The sequence below is a fragment of the Ambystoma mexicanum genome, chromosome 6p, assembly GCF_040938575.1.
Source record: "Ambystoma mexicanum isolate Mex_15411 chromosome 6p, UKY_AmexF1_1, whole genome shotgun sequence".
Lineage (NCBI taxonomy): Eukaryota > Metazoa > Chordata > Amphibia > Caudata > Ambystomatidae > Ambystoma > Ambystoma mexicanum.
In genome coordinates, this window is record NC_090935.1 from 1,280,752,486 (window position 1) to 1,280,774,772 (window position 22,287).

The 22,287-nt window shown below is 46.1% G+C and overlaps 1 protein-coding gene across 16 annotated transcripts in view; it reads right to left on the reverse strand.

Moving 5' to 3' along the window:
* The window catches only part of PTPRD (protein tyrosine phosphatase receptor type D), a 4,803,934-nt gene that overhangs the window by 2,968,835 nt on the left and 1,812,812 nt on the right, over positions 1-22,287 (reverse strand). For all 16 annotated transcript variants that reach the window (XM_069625937.1, XM_069625939.1, XM_069625938.1 and 13 more), the window contains one exon: positions 1,369-1,413. The gene's annotated coding sequence lies outside the window, so the exon portion shown is untranslated. The remainder of the gene's footprint in view (positions 1-1,368; positions 1,414-22,287) is intronic.

Genomic DNA, 22,287 nt, shown 5'->3' on the forward strand with positions numbered 1-22,287 from the left:
GCCCTAGCAGGGGGGCATACATGGCCTGTAAAGACCCACTAGCCCGAGCCTAGGCAGGCCCCATATGCGGCCTGTTGCAGGCCATGTTCGCCCCCTGCTCGGGTTTGATTGCTATTCACACCTTGGGTTTGCCAAGGGGAACATATCATTTTGACTTTAATGTTTGGAAGGGATTCCATGCAAAATGTTAACACAGTGGGCAGAGCTTGCCCCAGGAGCAGTACTGGTAAAGGAAAAGCATATGATGGCACAGAAGAACCTGAGGCATCTCAACCAACTTGTCGTTTACAGATACCGGCTGCTCAATTGTGGCCAGTGGCCAAAAAACAGTACGTGCATACCCTGCTCAAACAGTACATAGTGTTATTCTCCTACCCGAGGAAGATATTGTAAGTAGAGAATGGGCCACAAAGGCGTGAACTGAGAATTAATTGCCCCCTGATTTGCAGGGGGCAATGCCTCTTGCAATTGATGCAGATCCTTATGTCTGTTCAAAACTCTTTGCATTTGCAAAGCACACAGACAAACAATCAGTCCCCGTGAGTACAATTTGGATGGGAACCACAGGGAAGGTCTCTCTGGCACCCCACCCCCTTTGAAAAGAGAGACTAGTTATGCCTGTGGTGTCAATGTTAGAGTGGGCATACACATTCAAAAATGCCCTCTACCATACTGTGCACAGCAGCTGCAAAGGGAAAACATCCTTATTGTGTAATGGGTTGCTGAACCCGGTGTGAACCTGGCACAGACTGCATGCACTGTCTGTCGCACATCCGGTCTAACGCAGTGAAGCCCATGAAGTGTCCTTCACAAGCTTTTTCAGAGAAGAAACATTGTTCCTACACCATGCTTAAAAAGAAAGGCTTCCCAATAGGCCTCTGGATGGAGAAAATGTAGTGAGCGTAGGACATGGGCTCCCTAGTGGCCAGATATGGCAGAACGCCTGCCGCCACAGTGCTGCAGAGCTGTAGCTTCCCAATTGCCTTCGAGGTCAATGAAGGGTTTAGTGTGACAGGGTAATTGCAATGTTTAACAGCTGTCAATAATGAGCCATAATTTCTCCAGAGCTTGACAATATCTTCAAAACACATTAAAATGAGATCTGATTTACTGTTTGCTTTGTTGATCGACCCTATGCAAAGTTTCTCCTTTCACAGATCACCCTAACATGTCTCCCAGAGTAAATCAAACACCCAAAGTCAGTAAATAATGAGTACCTCATTTGACTAATCAGCGCCTTGCTGCCTTAATTAGAGGAAGAGTGGATGCACATCAAAGGAAAAGGCTCAGGCATCTGTGTCCAGACCACCCTATGTCCCCTATAAGAGATGACCCTAAACTCGGCATTAATGCAAAGAGTCTACTTACCGAACTCCAGGGGACATCCTGCGGTTGTTGTCTCAGGCCAGAGATCTGCAAAAATATAATGAAGAAAAGCAAAATTTAGTTCAAAATTGATGTGCAGTACAGCATAAACCACACATGTGCCAGCATTAAAATAGAACTGACAAACAGAATTCTGGAGGTACACGATTTGATTGCACAGAAGTGCCTGCCAGACCCGGGGTATTGGCTATTTTCATAGGCTGAGGGAGGTGTGTGGAGCTAAGAAAGAACATGGAGTATTCCGTTATGGTGTTTGCAAGGGGTTAATTCTTGGCCAATCACTACCTCAGTAAGGATGTTCAGTGTGATGTGGATTGTGAGTTCAATCTAGTGTTGACTTTGTGTTTGAGGAGGAGCCGAAGGAGACAAGGGTGGATTCAAGCTAACTCAGACACACAGGCTATTTACCCAACAGGATTAGTTCCAAGCCTTGGTTTGCAGTGGTGTAGGATTGGTTTTGCTTCGGGGTTGATCTTAAATCGAGGGAGCCAGGGTGAGCCTCTGAACAAGTACAGTGAGCACCTAAGATCAGTATAGTAATGTGGTCATGATTTTCTAGGCCTCACTGTGCGTTTACTTCATCTCTCCAAGCACTTAAAAGCAAATCCCTGTCAAATCCTACACACCCATCTCCCGGCATCAGGGTGACAGAGACAGCTTCTTCATCGTATGCCATCTATAGGCAGGGGCAGTCTCCATTGATTGCAGCAAATTCTTCAAGTGGTCTCTGGTGATGCACACTGCAGAGTGTCAGCTCAACTTTCCTAGGGCAACCAGAGCATAGGGCTGAATTGTGCCCTACCCAATATTGAGCCTGTCAATATTCAGCTGGCTTGGTTGCACTTAGGAAAAAACAGTGTTGTATGAAACATTTCATTGACATAAATTGATATTGATTGAGATACGTGGCAGAGGTTGGTACTTCATGTGATTGTAGAAATTAAAATGTATGTGTATACATTGTTAATGACACCACTTGTTTGTCTATATGCTTGTAAAATTGTGGTATCAGCAATTAAATAAAAAGGCTGCAATAGATGCATTTTAATCTGGATGTCGACCTAAACCAAAAGAGGTTGGTCACCTCTCAAGGCTGCAGAGTGGCTTTAGTAATCAGGAGCTTAAACAAGTGTTCTATTCAGGCATCCACCTTAGACTACCAGTCATTGTTACTTAATATTACCTTTTCATATTTGAGTAGGAATGACTGGGTCAGAATGTACTTTGCCTTAAAAGATTATTCTTTAAAATGTTGGGAACCTCTTTTATCTGATGTAACTTCTCCATTGCAGTAACACAAAACACCACCATTCATGTTCCCAGTGGATATTAGAGAAATCCAAATATCCAGCTGCCTGACCTTGCAATGTCTGCCGTTCCAACGTGGCAAAGAATGGGCGCACTTTGGTCTAGCCTGGAAGCTACATTTTCTTTGTATCAAGTGGAAACATGACTGACTTCAGGATTGACAGGGCCCTGGGTCTTTGGTCTACACCACGAACAGCTCTTGTATCATTTTTACCCTTCAGAACAACCATTGATGGAAGCAATTCGTCCCTTATGTGGCAAATTACAAACCATGAAAATAAATAAAGCAGAACAAACAAAACAGTAAACATGTGTGACTTATGGTATCTGCACTTGTTTTATGCACAACTCAAACTGACCTTGCTGCTGGAGGGCATTTGTCATGGTTTTGCTAGGAATGGAACATTCCTTTCAGAACCCTTGATGTCGCTGAAAATAAATCATTTCATTTTCACTCCAAGCACAAGCCCAACAAAGAAAATCGCCCACCTAATGCAGGTTGTCTTTGTTTTCATTTGGATGGATACATGGAGAGATTTGTGATGAATCAACCGTTTTACACAGCACACTCTAATGCTGTGCAATGTCTTACACTCCTATTTGTCCGCAAAGCCCTGTAATTGAACTAGAGTAGTGCTGTGCCTCAGTGCATCTTTCCGCGTGATGCACACGCTTAGTCAAAGGTTCCTCTCCATTCATTACTGCAATAGCCCAATGCTAAAAGGAACCACTTTAAAAATGTTGCGGATTACGATATGAGCATCACATTATACAATTCTCTATCCTTGAGAACGTCTGCTGTATTGTATTCTTTGCCGGATAGATACATACAAATATACATACAGGCCTACATAACTCGACTGGCTTTATCTCACTGCTTGCTGCATTTGTCATCCTGAGTGTGGGGAGAAGTATCAGATTTCCAGAGCCTGTGATGGCTATTTGCCACAAAGAATAACCAATTGATGTATTATACAAAAACCTCCAAAGAGTTCCCTATAAAGATTTGCAAAGGTTCTTGAGATGCTTATTTCAAATCGCCTCATAGCTACTGCTTCTACCATGCATCATTCCAGTAATAATCATAATTTAGAGCCTCCAAACCACTCTGTTCTGCAATGTACGTTGTTTGCAGACTATTGGAAGCCATTATAGGAGTTTAGAGTTCTTGGGATTGGACCTTCAGGAAGAGTATTCTGTTTAACAAATTGGGACTTTGGAAAATCGGTTTGAGGTTAGGCGCAGAGCCTCTAGGCATCAAGAATTGGGACCCAATGTGAAAGGCAACTTGAATGTTCTCAATTATGAATATTACTGGAATGATGCAAGGTAGAAGCAGTATCTTGAGGTGATTTGAAATAAGCATTTCAAGAACCATTGTGAATCTTTATAGTGAAGACGATCTAATGTCCTGATGAAGACCAGTGATTAAGAGGTTGAAACACGTGTTGGTGATATTTTCATGATAAATGCACGTTAAATAATGTTTATATATATATATATATATATATATATATATATATATATTACATGGCCGCGGTAGCGGCCATGTAGTTATGGTTAAGTTGGTGTTTCCATAGGAAGAGCACTTTTTGGGTGGCTTATAACTTCGCTCCCCCTGGACGAATCCTCACCAAACTTTGCAAAAACAAAGTATATGGCCCACTCTGAATTTCTTTGCAAAGTTTGGTGAGGATTCATCCAGGGGGGGAAAAGTTATAGGGGGGGGGTCCCAAAACTTTTTTTTCCCCATAGACTGAATGGGAAAAAACTTTGTGCACGGCTACAGCCCGAACCGCTGGACAGATTTACACCAAATTTGCGGCAGGAGTGGCGGCCTGGTCCCAAAAGCGTGCTTTTGAAAATTTGGTGTAAATCCGTCCAGTAGTTTTTTTAAAAAATGACCAAAATGTAAGGCAAAAAAATTAGTGATATCTGTGTTCGCTTCGCGGACGGACTTCCCTGTTCGCTCCGCGGACAGCACCCCGATTGGCCCATGGCCTTGCGTCATGTCTGCGGACATGTGACGTGTTCGCTGATTGGACGGCGAGGGGCGTGGAGTGCGTCAGATTTTCTGTGGCGCCCGCCATCTTGTATTCACCGTCGACCGCATACAGCGCGGTGAAACGTGGATAAAAAATTGTATTAAGTGCCCTGTGTTGGTGTGTAAGAGTGTTTGGGGAGGGTGGGGGAGTATTGGTTGGTATGTTGTTTGTAGCCACTAGTACTGCGTAAGGGCATATTGGTCCTTGGCGATTGTCCCATAAAATGGTGAGGGTCATGAAGTTGCATATTTGGACCTGCACCTGGCAGTTGAAGACCCTATCCGCTGGAGTCTGTAAATCGTGACATAGGCAAAATGGGGCCACATACCTGTTTTAAAAAACATAAATTAGTCTCACCAGCCGATCTTCATCAAAAATCATAATTTTATTTATTAGGGCGTGAAACTGTTTGCTATCGAAGATAGTGCAACGGAGTATGTTAGTAATAAAATAATAATATTTTCCCATTCATATAGCGCTAAGAACCGTGAGGGATCTAAGCGGTGCTTATTATTAACCACAGTGTGTGGTGCTCATTTATCGACCACGGAAGGATGAAAGGCTGAGTTTGACCTTGCCGGGATTCGAACTTGCGTTAGCAAGTTGTGCACGGATGTCAAAGCGAGCATTGTACTCGCTGTGCCACTTGACAGGCTACAGTGAAGTGTCACAGCGAGTAGAGCGCTTGACCGCCTATAGACCGGTTAAATTATTTATATTAACCCACCCTGTGTCGTCTGCCTTTTTCAGAGCCCTCTAAACGATAGCGGATCAATTCGGCGGTGATAGTGTGCGGTAGAAAACATTATGCCACTTTCAACTAACAAGTTCAACTTGAGCGGTCTTTAATGCTACGCTATTGTAATTATATTTGGTATAAAATAATCTAAAGGGTTACTTACAGTACAATTGCAATTTCCATTGTCTACGAGTGGTGCAGTCCCAAAGTACGACTCCGTGTGTGCCAACGATCTTTCGCATAGTGATATAATATATAAAAGTGGTTTTGTTTCAGAAATGTCATTCTTATCTTCTCTTACGTTTTAGCAACACTACTTCAAGAGAAGTCTTTCATCACAATCTCTGTCTGTCAAGGTCAAAACACAATACAACCTTATAGTCCGCTTCGTGAGCCTCTGCGGGGCCCAAGAAAAAAATGGAAGCACCAACCTTCACTGTGAACGAGCAGAAATTCTTACTTTGCAACATTCTGTGTAAAGCCATCTGTAGAAGTTGGTTTTTGCACGCCATGTTTGTATATTGTTTGCGTGATATTAAAAAAAGTTTGTTTAAAGGACGATATGGTTCTTAAGTACATCCGAAAGACCCCTGAAAATAGCAAGTTATGGTAAGCTCTGAAAAATAACTGGCGCCACCACCGTGCACTGCTAAGACTAACACCCAGGATATCAAAGATGACATCGCAAATGGTATTGATGAAATCACTGATAACATCACATGTGTATGTACTTTTCATGGAATTTGTGTAATAGGGATTTTTATTATAATGTTCCGAAAAAAGTGTCAAGGATATTGCAATAAATATCATACCGTTATTAGTGCTTTGAACAATGCATCATATAAATAGCACTGTATTATGGGATTCTATCTAGTATACTGAGCTACTAATAGAGAAAGTTAGCATTGTGTGCAGAGTACAAGATGAAAGTATAATATTTGTAATGTTAATATGTTGAATAATAAAATGATAATTGTCCTGAAATGTTTGAAAATTCACAAAATGGGGGTGTTCTGAGGACGTTATTCGTATTGTGTGATTGCTTAGCTGTATGCTATGAGGGAATGGCACAGAGAGTAAAGTGGACGCCGTCCGCGGTCACCGCGGCTGTTCGTGGACAGGGCGTGCTACATCCGGGTTTTTCCAGGAAATCCAACATGGAAAGAAGACTGTACGGATCAGCCAATCAGATGTCGAGGTTGTGGATTTGTGTTGAAAGAGACTGAGTGTGGTGAAGATGGCAGAAGTGGAGAAAGTCAGGGTGTTGGTGCTCGGAGATATGTTTGTTCATGGTTTACAGCAGTACGCTGAATGCAGGCACGTTGCAAAGAAATTTGATGTCAAAGGAGTGGAGGTCGTGTGGAGCACTGTGCCTGATTGCAATGTACAGGGAATTGTACAAGTTTGTGAGGATATGGCCACGATGAACAGTCCGCATGTGGTAGTTTTGCACTATGGTGCTTTCCATTTGGGCAACGTCAGTGCCCCTACTTTGTTGGCTGATTTGGAACGCTTGGTTCAAGCCGTAATGAAGATCCTTCCAAATGCGAAAGTAATTTTTTCTGGATTACTACCTAGGGCAATATGGGACAATAGTTAACTTTTTTTTCCTCAGCAAAACATTGCTAGGTGTGTCATCAACCGAGGCATGTGTGCCTTCATGCTTAGAGCTGGTATGTTCTTCTGTAACAATGAGAATATTGATGCCAGTAATGCTGTTAATTTTAAATAAGATGGTATTTCTTTATCTTTTACGGGAAATGCCTTTCTATTTTGGAATGTGAGGGTTGCTTTGGAGAAGGTTATGTGAAGATTTTAGGAGTAAAGTAAGAAAAAAAACAAGAAAAAAATACAAAATAACAGGTGTCTGTCAAGCATCTGTAAAAAAAAAAAAAACGGCTCTTTTCAGAGCCAACTTCAAAGGGGAAATGGGGCACACTATTTAAATTTACATTCACCACGCTCAGATTTTCGATATGTCCGCGGACATGGTGGCAGTCCGCGGACATGAAAATCACTACGAGGGGGTTAGTATATTCTATGTTACATGTATATGAAGTCAGGGATATTATGGTTAAGTTGTGCTACTAAAAACCTATGAAATTCAGTGAAAAAACTTTGTTAAAGGGATGTTATGGTTAAGTTGCGCTACTAAAAACCTATGGAAAACAGTAAAAAAAAACTTTGTTAAAGGGACGTTATGGTTCAAAGTAAAACCGAAAAACCCCTGAAATTCGGCAGTTATGGTAAAATAAGCAACCATAACTCGCGCCGCCACCGTGCACTGCTAACACTAACACCCAGGACATCAAAGATGACATCACAAATGTCATTGATGACATCACTGATGACATCACGTGGCTGGCTCTCCCTTTTTTTCCTTTCCTGACATATCTAGGCTACATGATTTTCTTCAGTAACAGTCAGGAACTAAAAATTGTAAATTACTATATTCGTAGACTTATCTTTCAAGTATGTTCTTAGAATAATTCCCTTATGGTCCAGTCATATCATATGAAACATATACATAGGAGAAGTCACAACCTTGAAAGACAGCAATCCTTTTTGTGCATTAAAATTATCAGTAGATTTATCAGCACTTTCTGATACTTTTGATGTTTTTTATTACTGTACTTTCCCTGTATATGCTCATATTTTTATATGTTGTACTCACACTATTTTCCTTATGGTCCAGACACATCATGTGATATATATAGATAGGGTAAGTAACAGCTTTGAAACAGAGCAATCATTTCTCTCCATAGGTAATCAGTTAGGTTATGAACACTTTCTGCTACTATTGCTGTTTCTTTTTCCTACTTCAATGCCCTTGTATATATTCATATTTGTATGTGGTGTTGTCTCTTTGTGATCTGTGTACAATAATGCAATTATGTAGTAAGTGGGTTTTATTACCTACTTATCACAAGTTTCACTGTACGCAAAACTCTAATATGAAAACAGTTATCATTTCAATATTGAACATGGCAAGCTTATGAATATTGCACCTCCATCATGTATGCTGCACACAATGCCTATGTTTCTACATGAGTAACTTAATATACTGGATTGAAGTTAATAATAGAATGCTATTTATATCAATGCATAGCTTAATGCACTGATTAGCACTTGATATTTATTCCAATAATCTTTGACACTTTTTTTATTAACATTGCACTAAGAATCCCTTGTACAGACTGTTCATGAAAGGTAAATGCACATGTGATGTCATCAGTGATGTCATCAATGACATTTGTGATGTCATCTTTGATGTCCTGGGTGTTAGTGTTAGCAGTGCATGGTGGCGGCACGAGTTATGGTTGCTTATCTTACCATAACTGCCGAATTTCAAGGGTTTTTCAGTTTTACTTTTAACCATAACGTCCCTTTAACAAAGTTTTTTTCACTGAATTTCGTAGGCTTTTAGTAGTGCAACTTAACCATAACGTCCCTTTAACAAAGTTTTTTTACTGAATTTCATAGGTTTTTAGTAGCCAACTTAACCATAACGTCCCTTTAATAACGTTTTTTCACTGATATATATATATATATATATATATATATATATTCAATGAAAAAACTTTGTTAAAGGGACGTTATGGTTAAGTTATGCTACTAAAAACCTATGAAATTCAGTGAAAAAACTTTGTCAAAGGGACGTTATGGTTCCAAGTAAAACCGAAAAACCCTTGAAATTCGCCAGTTATGGTAAGCTAAGCAACCAAAACTCGCGCCTCCACCGTGCACTGCTAAGACTAACACCCAGGACATCAAGGATGACATCACAAATGTCATTGATGACATCACTGATGACATCACATATGTATGTATTTTCATTAAATATGTGTACAAGGGAGTGTACAAGGGATTCTTATTATAATGTTGCGAAACAAGTGTCAAGGATCATTGCAATAAATATCATACCCTAATTAGTGCATTGAACGATGCATTGATATAAATAGCATTCTATTATGGTGTTCTATCTAGTATGCTAAGGTACTCATACAGAAACATAACATTGTGTGCAGCGTATAAGATGAAGGTATAATATTCGTAATGTTAACATGTTGAATAATGAAATGATAATTGTTTTCTTAATAGATTTTTGTGTACTGTGAAATATGTAATACGTAGCTAATAAAACACATGTATTACATAATTGCATTACTATAGACAAAACCAAAGACACAAGAACACATACCAATATGGGTATATACAGGGAAAGTGAAGTTAGCAAAAAAGCACAAATAGTAGCAGAAACAATTCATAACTTAACTGATTATTTTCATGCAAATAAATGATTTCTCTGTTTCAAAGCTGCTATTTACCCTACGTATATGTATCACTTGATGTGATTGGACCCACAGGGAAAGTACAGCCATAAAAAAAAAACAACAGAACTATCAGAAAGTGCTCATAAGTCTATTGATTATCTTTATGCACAAAAAGGATTACTGTCTTTCAAGCTTGTGTCTTCCCGTATGTATATGTTTCATATGATGTGACTGGACTCTAAGGGAATTACTGTAAGAACCTACTTGAAGGATACATCTACAAATAAAATAACATTTTTAGTTTCTGACTGTTACTGAAGAAAACCTAGTGGCCTAGATATGTCAGCAAAAGAAAAAAGAGTGAGCCAGACATGTGATGTCATCAGTGATGTCATCAATGACATTTGTGATGTCATCTTTGATGTCCTGGGTGTTAGTCTTAGCAGTGCACGGTGGTGGCGCGAGTTATGGTTGCTTAGCTTACCATAACTGGCGAATTTCAAGGGTTTTTTGGTTTTACTTGGAACCATAACGTCCCTTTGACAACGTTTTTTCACTGAATTTCATAGGTTTTTAGTAGCGCAACTTAACCATAACGTCCCTGTAACATTTTTTTTTTTACTAAATTTTAAAGGTTTTTATTAGTGCAACGTCACCATAACATCCTTTTCAATAGATGAAGACCACTAACATCGTATGTCCTCAAAGTGGGAACGCCAGGTGGTAAAAAAAACATAAAGATTTTCCTTCCTAGACCGGGACGCCTGCGGCGTCCCGGTCTAGGAAGGAAAATCTTTTACCAAGATGGCCACCATGGAAAGGGAAGGTGGGGTGTATAAAGAACACAACAGGACATGAGCGGGGGGTGGGGGGGAACAGGGGAGACACATGAGCATGAGCAGGGAGTGAGAGGGAACAGAGTACAAATGGGGCATGAGCAGGGGGTGGGGGGAAAAGGAAGGAAACACAGGGCATGAGCAGTGGTGGGGGGAACACGAGAGAGACACGGGGCATGAGAAGCGGGTGGGGAGGAACATGAGGGAGAAACGGGGTATGAGCGGGGGGTGGGGAGGAACACGAGGGAGACACGGGGCAGGAGCGGGGGGGTACAGGGCACACACGGGACATGAGCGGGGTGGGGGGAAAGGAGAGAGACAAGGGGCATGAGCGGGGGGTGGGGGGAACACGAGGGAGACACGGGGTATGAGCGGGGGCTGGGGGGTAACACGAGGGAAACACGGGGCATGAGCGGGGGGTGGGGGGAACACGAGGGAGACACGGGGAATGAGTGGGGGGTGGGGCCAATAGGAGAGAGACAAGGCGCATGAGCGGGGGATGGGGAGAACAGGAGACAGACACGGGGCATGAGGGGATGGGGGTAACAGGAGACAGATACGGGGCATGAGCGGGGGTGGGAGAACAGGAGACAGACACGGGGCATGAGCGGCGGGGTGGGGGGCAACAGGAGACAGACACGGGGCATGAGCAGGGGGCTGGGGGGCAACAGGAGAGAGACACGGGGCATGAGCGCGGAGTGGGGTGTACAGGAGACAGACACGGGGCATTGGTGGGGCAACAGGAGACAGACACGGGGCATGAGCGGGGGGAACAGGAGACAGACATGGGGCATGAGCGGGGGGTGGGGGGAACAGAAGACAGACACGGGGCATGAGAGGAGGAGTGGGGGGCAACAGGAGAGAGACACGGGGCATGAGCGGGGGGTGGTGGGGTACAGGAGACAGACATGGTGCATGAGCAGGGGGTGGGGGGCAACAGGAGAGAGACACGGGGCATGAGCGGGGGGTGAGCGGGGGTACAGGAGACAGACACGGGGCATGCGCAGGGGGTGGGGGGCAACAGGAGAGAGACACAGGACATGAGCGGGTGGGGGAACAGGAGACAGACACGGGGCATTAGCAGGGGTTGGGGGGTACAGGAGACAGACACAGGGCATGAGCAGGGGTGGGGGCCAAAAGGAGAGACACGGGGCATGAGCGGGGGGCAACAGGAGAGACACGGGGCATGAGCGGGTGTGGGGGGCAACAGGAGAGACACGGGGCATGAGCGGGGGGTGCGGGAAACAGGAGACAGACATGGGGCATGAGCGAGGGGCGGGGGGAACAAGAGACAGACATGGGGCATGAGCGGGGGGTGGGGTGAACAGAAGACAGACACGGGGCATGAGCGGAGGAGTGGGGGCCAACAGGAGAGAGACACGGGGCATGAGCGGGGGGTGGTGGGGTACAGGAGACAGACATGGGGCATGAGCAGGGGGTGGGGGCAACAGGAGAGAGACGCGGGGGGTTGAGCGGGGGTACAGGAGACAGATACGGGCCATGCGCGGGGGGCAACAAGAGAGAGACACGGGACATGAGCGTGTGGGGGGAACAGGAGACAGACACGGGGCATGAGCGGAGGTGGGGGGGGTAAAGGAGACAGACACAGGGCATGAGTGGGGGTGGGGGGCAAAAGGAGAGACACGGGGCATGAGCGGGGGTGGGGGGCAACAGGAGAGACACGGGGCATGAGCGGGGGGTGGGGGGCAACAGGAGAGACACGGGGCATGAGCGGGGGGTGGGGAGAACAGGAGACAGACATGGGGCATGAGCGGGGGGTTGGAGGGCGACAAGAGAGAGACACGGGGCATGAGCGGGTGGGGGGAACAGGAGACAGACATGGGGCATGAGCGGGGGGGGTGGGGGCAACAGGAGATAGACACGGGGCTTGAGCGGGGGGTGGGGAGAACAGGATACAGACACGGGGCATGAGCGGGGGGTGGGGAGAATAGGAGACAGACACCGGGCATGAGCGGGGGGCATGGGGGGCAACAGGAGACAGACACGGAACATAAGGGGAACAGGAGACAGATACGGGGCATGAGCGGGGGGTGGGGAGAACAGGAGACAGACACGGGGCATGAGCGGGGGGAACAGAAGACAGACACGGGGCATGAGCGGGGGTGGGGGGAGGGAGAGAGACACACGGGGCATGAGCGGGGGGTGGGGGAGGGAGAGAGACACACGGGGCATGATCGGGGGCTGGGCGGGAGGGAGAGAGACACACGGGGCATGAGCGGGGGTGGGCGGGAGGGAGAGAGACACACTGGGCATGAGCGGGGATGGGGGGGAGGGAGAGAGACACAGGGCATGAGCGGGGGGTGGGGGGAAGGGGAGAGAGACACACGGGGCATGAGGGGGGTGGGGGGAGGGAGAGAGACACACGGGGCATGAGCGGGGGGTGGGGGGGAGGGAGAGGGACACACGGGGCATGAGTGGGGGGTGGGGGGGTTTGAGAGACACACATGGCATGAGCGGGAGGGGGAGAGACACACGGGACATGAGCGGGGGGTGGGCGGGAGAAGGAAAGACACAGGGCAAGAGCGGGGGTGGGCGGGAGGGGAAAAGACACGGGGCAAGAGCGGGGGTGTGCGGGAGGGGGAAAGAGACACGGGGCAAGAGCGGGGGTGGGCGGGTGGGGGTCAGAGACACGGGGCAAGAGCGGGGGTGGGCGAGAAGGGGAAGAGACACAGGGCAAGAGCGGGGGTGGGTGGGAGGGGGAAAGAGACACGGGGCAAGAGCGGGGGTGGGCAGGAGGGGGAAAGAGACACAGGGCAAGAGTGGGGGTGGACGGGAGGGGGAAAGACACACGGGGCAAGAGCGGGGGTGGGGGGGAGGGAGACAGACACACGGGGCAAGAGCGGGGGTGGGGGGGAGGGAGACAGACACACGGGGCAAGAGGGGGGTAGGGAGAGAGACACACGAGGCATGAGCGGGGTGTGGGGGGAAGGGGAGAGAGACATGGGGCATGAGCGGGGGTGGAGGGGAGGGAGAGAGACACACGCGGCATGAGCAGGGGTGGGGGCGAGGGAGAGAGACACACGGGGCATGAGCGGGGGGTGGGCGGGAGGGGGAGAGACACACAGGGCATGAGCGGGGGTGGGCGGGAGGGGGAGAGACACACGGGGCATGAGCGGGGGTGGGGGGAGGGAGAGAGACACACGGGGCATGAGCGGGGGTGGGGGGGAGGGAGAGAGACACACGGGGCATGAACGGGGGTGGGGGAAAGGGGAGAGAGACACACGGGGCATGAGCGGGGGGTGGGCAGGAGGGGGAGAGACACACAGGGCATGAGCAGGGGTGGGGGGAAGGAGAGAGACACACAGGACATGAGCGGGGGTGGGGGGAGGGAGAGAGACACACGGGACATGAGTGGGGGGTGGGTGGTGGGTGGGGAGAGACACACGGACATGAGCAGGGGGTGGGCGGCGGGTGGGGAGAGACACACGGACATGAGCGGGGGGTGGGCGGCGGGTGGGGAGAGACACACGGACATGAGCGGGGGGTGGGGAGAGACACACGGACATGAGCGGGGGGTGGGCGGCGGGTGGGGAGAGACACGCGGACATGAGAAGGGGGTGGGCGGCGTGTGGGGAGAGACACACGGACATGAGGGGGGGTGAGCGGTTGGTGGGGAGAGAGACACGGACATGAGCGGGGGTGGGCAGCGGGTGGGGAGTGACACACGGACGTGAGCGGGGGGTGGGAGAGACACACGGGGCATGAACGGGGGGTGGGCGGGTGGGAGAGACGAGTGGGGCATGAGCGGGGGGTGGGCGTGAGGGAGAAAGACACACAGACATGAGCGGAGGGTGGGCGGGAGGGAGAAAGACACACGGACATGAGCGGGGGTGGGCAAGAGGGAGAAAGACACATGGACATGAGCGGGGGTGGGAGGAACAGAAGACAGACACGGGCATGAGCGGGGGTGGGGGACTTACTGTGCAGGCGGGATACAAAGCCTCTCATACGAGGAACAAAGATGGCGGGCGTCTCTGAAGCCAGACGCACTGCACGCTTTCACGCATCCAATGAGAGAGCACGTCAGATGTCCGCGGACATCACGCAAGCTGCTAGCCCAATCACTGTCCTGTCCGTGGAGCAAACAGGGAAGTGTGTCCGCGAAGCGAACACAGATATCACTAATTTTTTTCACTTACATTTTTGTCATTTTTTTAAAAACTACTGGACGGATTTACACCAAATAAAGCAAAGCACGCTTTCGGGAACAAGCCTCCGCTCCTGCTGCAAATTTGGTGTAAATCCGTCCAGCGGTTTGGGCTGTAGGCGTGAGCAAAGTTTTTTCCCATTATCTCTATGGGAAAACAAAAAGGTTTGTGACCCCCCTATAACTTTGCCACCCCTGGACGAATCCTCACCAAACTTTGCAAAACAATTCAGAGTGACCCAAAGACTTTTTTTGCTAAGTTTGGTGAGGATTCATCTAGGGAGAGCGAAGTTATAAGCCACCCAAAAAGTGCTCATCCTATGGAAACAGCAACTTAACCATAACTATATATATATATATATATATATATATATATATATATATATATATGATATATTGATACACACATAAAGGTGTGGAATTCAGACAACAATAGCTCTATGTTATATATATATATATATATATATATATATATATATATATATATTCAGTGAAAAAAACTTTGTTAAAGGGACGTTATGGTTAAGTTGCGCTACTAAAAACCTATGAAATTCAGTGAAAAAAACTTTGTTAAAGGGACGTTATGGTTAAGTTGCGCTACTAAAAACCTATGAAATTCAGTGAAAAAACTCTGTTAAAGGGACGTTATGGTTCCAAGTAAATCCGAAAAACCCTTGAAATTCGCCAGTTATGGTAAGCTAAGCAACCATAACTCGCGCCACCACCGTGCACTGCTAAGACTAACACCCAGGACATCAAAGATGACATCACAAATGTCATCACAATACATTTGTTTTTCACCCAAAGTTATAAGCAAATATGAATGTGATATGCTGCGGTGGTTGTTGCAAGGGCATACAGTTTTGGGTGCATGGCCAAATGGGGAGAGACACACGGACATGAGCGGGGGGTGAGCGGCTGGTGGGGAGAGAGACACGGACATGAGCGGGGGGTGGGCGGCGGGTGGGGAGAGACACACGGCCATGAGCGGGGGGTGGGAGAGACACAAGGGGCATGAGCGGTGGGGTGGGTGGGTGGGAGAGACGAGTGGGGCATGAGCGGTGGGGTGGGTGGGTGGTCGAAAGACACACAGACATGAGCGGAGGGTGGGCGGGAGGGAGAAAGACACACGGACATGAGCGGAGGGTGGGCGGGAGGGAGAAAGACACATGGACATGAGCGGGGGTGGGCGGGAGGGAGAAAGACACACGGACATGAACGGGGGTGGGAGGAACAGGAGACAGGCACGGGCATGAGCGAGGGTGGGGGACTTACTGTGCAGGCGGGATACAAAGCCTCTCATACGAGGAACAAAGATGGCGGGCGTCTCTGAAGCCAGACGCACTGCACGCTTTCACGCATCCAATGAGAGAGCACGTCAGATGTCCGCGGACATCATGCAAGCTGCTTGCCCAATCAACGTCCTGTCCGTGGATCAAACAGGGAAGTGTGTCCACGAAGCGAACACAGATATCACTAATTTTTTTCACTTACATTTTTGTCATTTTTTTAAAAATTACTGGACGGATTTACACCAAATAAAACAAAGCACACTTTCGGGACCAAGCCGCCGCTCCTGCTGCAAATTTGGTGTAAATCCGTCCAGCGGTTTGGGCTGTAGGCGTGAGCAAAGTTTTTTCCCATTATGTCTATGGGAAAAAAAAAGTTTTGGGACCCCCCTATAACTTTGCCCCCCCTGGACGAATCCTCACCAAACTTTGCAAAAGTATTCAGAGTGACCCAAAGACTTTTTTTGCAAAGTTTTGTGAGGATTCGTCTAGGGAGAGCGAAGTTATAAGCCACCCAAAAAGTGCTCTTCCTATGGAAACAGCAACTTAACCATAACTATATATATATATATATATATATATATATATATATATATATATATATATATGTATATATATAAATGATATAATGATACACTCAAAAAGGAGTGCAATTCAGACAACAATAGTTCTATCTTTTATATATATATATATATATATTCAGTGAAAAAACTTTGTTAAAGGGACGTTATGGTTAAGTTGCGCTACTAAAAACCTATGAAATTAGGTGAAAAAAACTTTGTTAAAGGGACGTTATGGTTAAGTTGCGCTACTAAAAACCTATGAAATTCAGTGAAAAAACTTTGTTAAAGGGACGTTATGGTTCCAAGTAAAACCGAAAAACCCTTGAAATTCGCCAGTTATGGTAAGCTAAGCAACCATAACTCGCGCCACCACCGTGCACTGCTAAGACTAACACCCAGGACATCAAAGATGACATCACAAATGTCATCACAATACATTTGTTTTTCACCCAAAGTTATAAGCAAATATGAATGTGATATGCTGCGGTGGTTGTTGCCAGGGCATACAGTTTTGGGTGCATGGCCAAATGGCCATGCACCCAAGACTCTATGCCCTGGCAACAACCACGCAGCATATCACATCCATAGAATCAAACATTTCAACTATGATCTATGGGAAACTTTTAATGTCCGCGAACAATGTCAGTGTTCTTAGAACACTTTGAACTTGCCAGCGAACAATACGGACACCGTTTTCAGGACATCCCCTACGAACATTTCAGAACAACGCGATAGTTCTTAGAACACTTTCAACTTAACAATGAACAATATGGACAGCGTCCTAAGGACACCCCCTACGAACATTCCAGGACACCGGGAGTGTTCTCAAAAACGTCTTCAGAACACCCCCATTTTGTTTATTTGCGAACATTTCAGGACACCGCGGGTGTTCTTAGAACACATTCAACTTGACAGAGAACAATACGGACAGCGTCCTCAGGACACCCCCTACGAACACTCCCCGGACACTGCGAGTGTTCTTAGAAGCGTCTTCAGAACACCACAATCTTGTTTATTTGCGAACATTTCAGGACACCGCGAGTGTTCTTAGGACACATTCAACTTGACAGAGAACAATACGGACAGCGTCCTCAGGACACCCCCTACGAACATTCCAGGACACCGGGAGTGTTCTCAATAACGTCTTCAGAACACCACCATCTTGTTTATTTGCGAACATTTCAGGACACCGCGGGTGTTCTTAGAACACATTCAACTTGACAGAGAACAATACGGACAGCCTCCTCAGGACACCCCCTACGAACACTCCCCGGACACTGCAAGTGTTCTTAGAAGCGTCTTCAGAACACCACCATCTTGTTTATTTGTGAACATTTCAGGACAACGCGAGTGTTCTTAGGACACATTCAACTTGACAGAGAACCATACATTTGTTTTTCACCCGAAGTTATAAGCAAATATGAATTTGATATGCTGCGGTGGTTGTTGCCAGGGCATACAGTCTTGGGTGCGCACCCAAGACTCTATGCCCTGGCAACAACCACTGCAGCATATCACATCCATAGAGTCAAACATTTCAACTATGATCTATGGGAAACTTTTAATGTCCGCGAACAATGTGAGTGTTCTTAGAACACTTTGAACTTGCCAGCGAACAATACGGACACCGTTTTCAGGACACCCCCTACGAACATTTCAGAACAACGCGATAGTTCTTAGAACACTTTCAACTTAACAACAAACAATACGGACAGCGTCCTAAGGACACCCGTTACGAACATTCCAGGACACCGGGAGTGTCCTCAAAAACGTCTTCAGAACACCCCCATTTTGTTTATTTGCGAACATTTCAGGACACCGCGGGTGTTCTTAGAAAACATTCAACTTGACAGAGAACAATACGGACAGCGTCCTCTTGACACCCCCTACGAACACTCCCCGGACACCGCGAGTGTTCTTAGAAGCGTCTTCAGAACACCACCATCTTGTTTATTTGTGAACATTTCAGGACACCGCGAGTGTTCTTAGGACACATTCAACTTGACAGAGAACAATACGGACAGCGTCCTCAGGACACCCCCTACGAACATTCCAGGACACCGGGAGTGTTCTTAGAAGCTTCTTCAGAACACCACCATCTTGTTTATTTGCGAACATTTCAGGACACCGCGAGTGTTCTTAGGACACATTCAACTTGACAGAGAACCATACATTTGTTTTTCACCCGAAGTTATAAGCAAATATGAATTTGATATGCTGCGGTGGTTGTTGCCAGGGCATACAGTCTTGGGTGCGCACCCAAGACTCTATGCCCTGGCAACAACCACTGCAGCATATCACATCCATAGAGTCAAACATTTCAACTATGATCTATGGGAAACTTTTAATGTCCGCGAACAATGTGAGTGTTCTTAGAACACTTTGAACTTGCCAGCGAACAATACGGACACCGTTTTCAGGACACCCCCTACGAACATTTCAGAACAACGCAATAGTTCTTAGAACACTTTCAACTTAACAACAAACAATACGGACAGCGTCCTAAGGACACCCCCTACGAACATTCCAGGACACCGGGAGTGTCCTCAAAAACGTCTTCAGAACACCCCCATTTTGTTTATTTGCGAACATTTCAGGACACCGCGGGTGTTCTTAGAAAACATTCAACTTGACAGAGAACAATACGGACAGCGTCCTCTTGACACCCCCTACGAACACTCCCCGGACACCGCGAGTGTTCTTAGAAGCGTCTTCAGAACACCACCATCTTGTTTATTTGTGAACATTTCAGGACACCGCGAGTGTTCTTAGGACACATTCAACTTGACAGAGAACAATACGGACAGCGTCCTCAGGACACCCCCTACGAACATTCCAGGACACCGGGAGTGTTCTTAGAAGCTTCTTCAGAACACCACCATCTTGTTTATTTGCGAACATTTCAGGACACCGCGAGTGTTCTTAGGACACATTCAACTTGACAGAGAACAATAAGGACATCGTTCTCAGGACACCCCATACGAACACTCCCCGGACACCGCAAGTGTTCTTAGAAGTGTCTTCAGAACACCCCCATTTTGTTTATTTGCGAACATTTCAGGACACCGCGGGTGTTCTTAGAACACATTCAACTTGACAGAGAACAATACGGACAATGTCCTCAGGACACCCCCTACGAACATTTCAGGACACCGGGAGTGTTCTCAAAAACATCTTCAGAACACCCTCATTTTGTTTATTTGCAAACATTTCAGGACACCGCGGGTGTTCTTAGAACACATTCAACTTGACAGAGAACAATACGGACAGCGTCCTCAGGACACCCCCTACGAACACTCCCAGGACACCGCGAGTGTTCTTAGAACAGTTTCACTTTGCTTGCGAACAAAACAGACACATATTGAGTCCTTAGAACACCCCCCAGTCAGTTTATTTAGAACATTTCAGAACAACCGTGATGTCCGCAAACAAATCGAACACAAAAAGAACGTCTAACACATAAAAAACACAACTTTCATCCTATCTCATGCACTCCCACCCTCCCCAAACACTCCTACACACCAACACACTCTACTAAATACACATTTTGAACAAAGTTTCACCGCGCTGTCCGCGGACGTCTGCGAATCCAAGATGGCGGGCGCTACCGAAAAATCTGATACGCTTCACGCTCCACGCCGTCCAATCAGCGAACACGTTGCATGTCCGCGAACATCACGCAAGACGATCTGCCAATCAGGACACTGTCCACGGAGCGAACAGGGAAGTGTGTCCGCGAACCGAACAATGATATCACTAATTTTTTTTGACCTACTTTTTGGTCATTTTAAAAAAAAACTACTGGACGGATGTTCACCAAATTTGCAAAAGCACGCTTTCGGGACCAAGCCGCTGCTCCTGGTCCAAATTTTGTGGAAATCCGCCCAGCGGTTTGGGTTGTAGGCGCGAGCAAAATTTTTTTCCCATTCAGTCTATGGGAAAAAAAAAATTTTTGGGACCCCCCCTATAACTTTGCCCCCCTGGACGAATCCTCACCAAACTTTGCAAAAAATATTCAGGGTGAACCAAATACTTTTTTTGCAAAGTTTGGTGAGGATCCGTCCAGGGAGAGCGAAGTTATAAGCCACCCAAAAAGTGCTCTTCCTATATATATATATATATATATATATATATATATATGACTTATCATTTGTTCTCTTAAAAGAGTTTAATAGGTTCATGGTGCACAGGCTGGATAATGTTTTGATTGGGTTATAGCTCTGATTGTAATGTTATCAATTCAAGCCAAACACTAGAACAATGTTGGTTCACTATCAGGCAATCCCAACAAATGTGGAACACAGCAGATTGAGTAGCTGGGTAATGCCAGCAATAATCTGCATCCGAAAATTGTGTAGATTTATTAGGGCATAACTAATGCCTTCATAGTGGCTAGAAATAGCTTCTGGGCACTGAGCATCTGAAGACTGAGTGTGCAATTTGGTGCTGCATATGAGTACATTTTCCATATCGAGTTTGAAATGCACATAACACATCAATAGTTACCACATTTTTCATCAACCTTCACAATCGTTCGGGCTGAATTACTCTTGTTCCCATGGGAAGAGATGTTATTCAGATAGAAGACCAGAATTACATGTGTTCATAAGTATAACCATGCCAAACACATACTTGAGATGCGCTGCTCTCACCTTTCTGATGCACTGGTTTCGCCTCATAGTGAAAGTCTGATGTTGTTCTATTTCATGATACATACTTCTTTTTGTCCACAGAGAGGGGAGATAATATTGTCTAGGATGTCTTGGAATACTTTATTTGAATCATAAGCTACGCATGCTAGGTTGGATGTGGCCCAATTAAATTAAATGTGTATAAATAACCCATGGGATGAGCCTCATACCTTACCCAGGTTTGTTTAATAACCTAAACATTTGAAAACTCATTGATGATTTCAATACGGGCTCGATTAGAAAATTTGGGATTGGACAAGGAAAGTAATATATTTTCAGAAAACAATAGTGTCTTCATTTCTCCATCTGCAGAATAGACTCCCTTTCTGTCCTGTCTGGTATACGAGCTTGTGGGATATTTGACCCACTCAAATGTGCCTTACTACATCACTTTACTACAATGGTGAAAGAAGCAGCCCAAAATTACCATGCTGACTCTTGTGCGCGCCAAAATATTTAAAACTGCATTTGTGTCAGGAGCATGCCAGTGGGCTCTGCCACATTTTACATGGAGCAAAGTGAATGAAACAGCATCATTATGCTGAAACCCCGAAAATGCCTTTTAAACTGACACTTTCCTAATCTTAAAAAGTGCTGCTTGGCACTAAATGCAGCATATTCACATAAACCACTGTGATAAAAAAAAGCCCTGCAATGCCCAGGATCAGTCTTGAGTCTCAGAGGAACCAAGCCTCATTTTAATGACAACTCCAGGAAAAAGTATCTTTGTGAAAGCAAACCCGAGGTTTTGTTTTCATTTTCACAGGAAATGCGGCTAAAACTTGGCAACAAGTATCAAGAATCAGCTTCCCAGAGAAAGACTCTAAACAAATGCTTGATACATTTATCCATGCTGCAAACCATTTCAGCACTTAAGGTTAGGACTAGAGCTGACTAAAATGGGTATTTTCTGCAGAGGAAAACCAAATTTAAAAGAAATAAGTTAAATGTGCTTTTTCCTGAATGAAGAGCACAATTGTCTATTTTA